Source organism: Mus caroli, unplaced genomic scaffold (assembly GCF_978045245.1).
Source record: "Mus caroli unplaced genomic scaffold, Mus_caroli_1 scaffold_21, whole genome shotgun sequence".
NCBI lineage: Eukaryota > Metazoa > Chordata > Mammalia > Rodentia > Muridae > Mus > Mus caroli.
Genome location: NW_028227276.1, coordinates 11,685,959 through 11,691,958, shown reverse-complemented (window position 1 = coordinate 11,691,958; position 6,000 = coordinate 11,685,959).

Genomic DNA, 6,000 nt, shown 5'->3' with positions numbered 1-6,000 from the left:
AGAGAGACACAGAGAGAGACAGAGAGAGACACAGAGAGAGACAGAGAGTGACATAGAGAGTGTGAGAGAGACATAAAGAGAGACAGAGAGAGACACAGAGAGACAAAGAGAGAGACAAAGAGAGAGACAGAGAGAGAGACAGAGAGAGACAGAGAGAGACAGAGAGAGTGACAGAGAGAGACAGAGAAAGACAGAGATAGAGAGCGAGACAAAGGGAGACACAGAGAGAGACAGAGCTAGACAGAGAGATACAGAGAGAGAGACAGAGAGAGACAGAGAGACAGAGAGAAAAAGAGAAAGACAGAGATAGAGAGCGAGACAAAGTGAGACACAGCGAGAGACAGAACTAGACAGAGAGATACAGAGAGAGTGACAGCAAGAGACAGAGAGAGAGACAGAGAGAGAGAAAGAGAGAGACAGAGACACAGAGATTGACAGAGAGAGAGACACAGAGAGATACAGAGAGAGAGAGACAGAGAGAGACACAGAGAGAGACAGAGAGAGACAGAGAGAGACAGAGAAAGACAGAGATAGTGATAGAGAGAGACATAGCGAGAGACTGAGAGCGACGGAGAGAGACAGACAGAGAGAGACAGAGAGAGACACAGAGAGAGACAGAGAGAGACACAGAGAGAGACAGAGAGAGACACAGAGAGAGACAGAGATAGGGATAGAGAGAGACATAGAGAGAGACAGAGAGAGACAGAGAGAGAGTGAGAGAGACATAAAGAGAGACAGAGAGAGACACAGAGAAAGAGAAAGACAAATAGAGAGACAGAGAGAGAGACAGAGAGAGACAGAGAGAGAGAGTGACAGAGAGAGACAGAGAGAGACAGAGATAGAGAGCGAGACAAAGGGAGACACAGAGAGAGACAGAGCTAGACAGAGAGATACAGAGAGAGAGACAGAGAGAGACATAGAGACTGAGAGACAGAATTATACAGGGAGAGACAGAGAGAGACAGAGAGAGACACAGAGAGAGACACAGAGAGAGAAACAGAGAGACAGAGACACAGAGATTGACAGAGAGAGAGACACAGAGAGAGACAGAGAGAGAGAGAGAAAGAGAGACACAGAGAGAGACAGAGAGAGACAGAGATAGGGATATAAAGAGACATAGAGAAAGACAGAGAGCGATGGAGAGAGACAGACAGAGAGAGACAGAGAGAGACAAAGAGAGCAGACAGAGACAGAGAGAGAGAGACGTAGAGAGACATAGAAATAGAGAGGGACAAAGAAAGACAGAGAGAGAGACAGAGAGAGACAGACAGATACAGACAGAGACAGAAAAGAGACAAAGAGAGAGAGACTGAGAGAGACAGAGAAAGACAGAGAGCAACAGAGAGAGACAGAGAGAGAGATACAGAGAGAGGCAGAGAGATACAGAGAGAGAACAGAGAGAGAAACAGAGAGAGACAGAGAGAGAGACAGAGACAGATAGAGACAGAGAGAGACAGAGAGAGACAGAAATAGACAGAGAGAGACACAGAGAGACACAGAGAGAGGAAGAGAGAGACAGAGAGACAGAGAGACAGAGATAAAGAGAGAGACAGAGAGAGAGAGACAGAGAGACAGAGAGAGACAGAGAAAGAGACAGAGAGAGATATAGAGAGACAGAGAGAGACACAGAGAGATACACAGAGAGAGACAGAGGCAAAGATAGAGGCAGAGAGAGACAGAGAGAGAGTGAGAGAGACAGAAAGAGTGACAGAGAGAGACAGAGATAGGGATAGAGAGAGCCATAGAGAGAGACATAGAGAGAATGAGAGAGACAGAAAGAGAGAAAGAGAGAGAGACAGAGAGAGACAGAGACAGAGTGAGATAGACTGAGTGAGACAGAGAGAGAGACAGAGAGAGACAGAGATAGAGACAGAGAGAGACAGAGAGAGACACAGAAAGAGACAGAGAGAGACAGAGAGAGAAATACAGAGAGAGATGTAGAGAGACAGAAAGAGACACAGAGAGAGACAGAGAGAGACAGAGAGAGACAAAAATAGTAACAGAGAGAGACAGAGAGAGACAGAGACAGAGGGAGAGAGAAGGAGACAGAGAGAGACAGAGAGAGACAGAGAGAGAAACAGAAACAGACAGAGAGAGACAGAGAGAGAGACAGAGAGAGACAGAGAGAGAGACAGAGAGAGACACAGAGGGAGAAAGAGAGAGACACAGAGAGAGACAGAGAGAGACACAGAGAGAGACAGAGAGTGACATAGAGAGTGTGAGAGAGACATAAAGAGAGACAGAGAGAGACACAGAGAGACAAAGAGAGAGACAAAGAGAGAGACAGAGAGAGAGACAGAGAGAGACAGAGAGAGACAGAGAGAGTGACAGAGAGAGACAGAGAAAGACAGAGATAGAGAGCGAGACAAAGGGAGACACAGAGAGAGACAGAGCTAGACAGAGAGATACAGAGAGAGAGACAGAGAGAGACAGAGAGACAGAGAGAAAAAGAGAAAGACAGAGATAGAGAGCGAGACAAAGGGAGACACAGCGAGAGACAGAACTAGACAGAGAGATACAGAGAGAGTGACAGCAAGAGACAGAGAGAGAGACAGAGAGAGAGAAAGAGAGAGACAGAGACACAGAGATTGACAGAGAGAGAGACACAGAGAGATACAGAGAGAGAGAGACAGAGAGAGACACAGAGAGAGACAGAGAGAGACAGAGAGAGACAGAGAAAGACAGAGATAGTGATAGAGAGAGACATAGCGAGAGACTGAGAGCGACAGAGAGAGACAGACAGAGAGAGACAGAGAGAGACACAGAGAGAGACAGAGAGAGACACAGAGAGAGACAGAGAGAGACACAGAGAGAGACAGAGATAGGGATAGAGAGAGACATAGAGAGAGACAGAGAGAGAGTGAGAGAGACATAAAGAGAGACAGAGAGAGACACAGAGAAAGAGAAAGACAAATAGAGAGACAGAGAGAGAGACAGAGAGAGACAGAGAGAGAGAGTGACAGAGAGAGACAGAGAGAGACAGAGATAGAGAGCGAGACAAAGGGAGACACAGAGAGAGACAGAGCTAGACAGAGAGATACAGAGAGAGAGACAGAGAGAGACATAGAGACTGAGAGACAGAATTATACAGGGAGAGACAGAGAGAGACAGAGAGAGACACAGAGAGAGACACAGAGAGAGAAACAGAGAGACAGAGACACAGAGATTGACAGAGAGAGAGACACAGAGAGAGACAGAGAGAGAGAGAGAAAGAGAGACACAGAGAGAGACAGAGAGAGACAGAGATAGGGATATAAAGAGACATAGAGAGAGACAGAGAGGGATGGAGAGAGACAGACAGAGAGAGACAGAGAGAGACAAAGAGAGCAGACAGAGACAGAGAGAGAGAGACGTAGAGTGACATAGAAATAGAGAGGGACAAAGAAAGACAGAGAGAGAGACAGAGAGAGACAGACAGATACAGACAGAGACAGAAAAGAGACAAAGAGAGAGAGACTGAGAGAGACAGAGAAAGACAGAGAGCGACAGAGAGAGACAGAGAGAGAGATACAGAGAGAGGCAGAGAGATACAGAGAGAGAACAGAGAGAGAAACAGAGAGAGACAGAGAGAGAGACAGAGACAGAAAGAGACAGAGAGAGACAGAGAGAGACAGAAATAGACAGAGAGAGACACAGAGAGACACAGAGAGAGGAAGAGAGAGACAGAGAGACAGAGAGACAGAGATAAAGAGAGAGACAGAGAGAGACAGAGAGACAGAGAGAGACAGAGAAAGAGACAGAGAGAGATATAGAGAGACAGAGAGAGACACAGAGAGATACACAGAGAGAGACAGAGGCAAAGATAGAGGCAGAGAGAGACAGAGAGAGAGTGAGAGAGACAGAAAGAGTGACAGAGAGAGACAGAGATAGGGATAGAGAGAGCCATAGAGAGAGACATAGAGAGAATGAGAGAGACAGAAAGAGAGAAAGAGAGAGAGACAGAGAGAGACAGAGACAGAGTGAGATAGACTGAGTGAGACAGAGAGAGAGACAGAGATAGAGACAGAGAGAGACAGAGAGAGACACAGAAAGAGACAGAGAGAGACAGAGAGAGAAATACAAAGAGAGATGTAGAGAGACAGAGAGAGACACAGAGAGAGACAGAGAGAGACAGAGAGAGACAAAAATAGTAACAGAGAGAGACAGAGAGAGAGACAGAGAGAGACAGAGACAGAGGGAGAGAGAAAGAGACAGAGAGAGACACAGAAAGAGACAGAGAGAGACAGAGAGAGAGACAGAGAGAGACAGAGAGAGACAGAGAGAGACACAGAGAGAGAAAGAGAGAGACACAGAGAGAGACAGAGAGAGACACAGAGAGAGACATGAGAGACACAGAGAGAGACAGAGATAGGGATAGAGAGAGACATAGAGAGTGACAGAGAGAGACAGAGAGAGAGTGAGAGAGACATAAAGAGAGACAGAGAGAGACACAGAGAAAGAGAAAGACAAATAGAGAGACAGAGAGAGAGACAGAGAGAGACAGAGAGAGAGAGAGTGACAGAGACAGAGACAGAGAGAGACAGAGATAGAGAGTGAGACAAAGGGAGACACAGAGAGAGACAGAGCTAGACAGAGAGATACAGAGAGAGAGACAGAGAGAGACATAGAGACTGAGAGACAGAATTATACAGGGAGAGACAGAGAGAGACAGAGAGAGACACAGAGAGAGACACAGAGAGAGAAACAGAGACACAGAGACACAGAGATTGACAGAGAGAGACACAGAGAGAGACAGAGAGAGAGAGAGAAAGAGAGACACAGAGAGAGACAGAGAGAGACAGAGATAGGGATATAAAGAGACATAGAGAAAGACAGAGAGCGATGGAGAGAGACAGACAGAGAGAGACAGAGAGAGACAAAGAGAGCAGACAGAGACAGAGAGAGAGACGTAGAGAGACATAGAAATAGAGAGGGACAAAGAAAGACAGAGAGAGAGACAGAGAGAGACAGACAGATACAGACAGAGACAGAAAAGAGACAAAGAGAGAGAGACTGAGAGAGACAGAGAAAGACAGAGAGCGACAGAGAGAGACAGAGAGAGAGATACAGAGAGAGGCAGAGAGATACAGAGAGAGAACAGAGAGAGAAACAGAGAGAGACAGAGAGAGAGACAGAGACAGAAAGAGACAGAGAGAGACAGAGAGAGACAGAAATAGACAGAGAGAGACACAGAGAGACACAGAGAGAGGAAGAGAGAGACAGAGAGACAGAGAGACAGAGATAAAGAGAGAGACAGAGAGAGAGAGACAGAGAGACAGAGAGAGACAGAGAAAGAGACAGAGAGAGATATAGAGAGACAGAGAGAGACACAGAGAGATACACAGAGAGAGACAGAGGCAAAGATAGAGGCAGAGAGAGACAGAGAGAGAGTGAGAGAGACAGAAAGAGTGACAGAGAGAGAGACAGAGATAGGGATAGAGAGAGCCATAGAGAGAGACATAGAGAGAATGAGAGAGACAGAAAGAGAGAAAGAGAGAGAGACAGAGAGAGACAGAGACAGAGTGAGATAGACTGAGTGAGACAGAGAGAGAGACAGAGAGACAGAGATAGAGACAGAGAGAGACAGAGAGAGACACAGAAAGAGACAGAGAGAGACAGAGAGAGAAATACAGAGAGAGATGTAGAGAGACAGAGAGAGACACAGAGAGAGACAGAGAGAGACAAAAATAGTAACAGAGAGAGACAGAGAGAGAGACAGAGAGAGACAGAGACAGAGGGAGAGAGAAAGAGACAGAGAGAGACAGAGAGAGACACAGAGAGAGACAGAGAAAGAGACAGAGAGACATAGAGAGAGACAGAGAGAGAGACAGAGAGAGACAAAGAGAGACAGAGAGAGACATACAGAGAGAGATATAGAGAGAAAGAGAGAGAGACAGAGAGAGACAGAGAGAGAAAAAGAGAGAAACAGAGAGAGACAGAGAGAGACAGAAAGAGACAGAGAGAGACAGAAAGAGAAAGAGAGACATAGAGAGAGACAGAGAGAGACACAGAGAGAGGAAG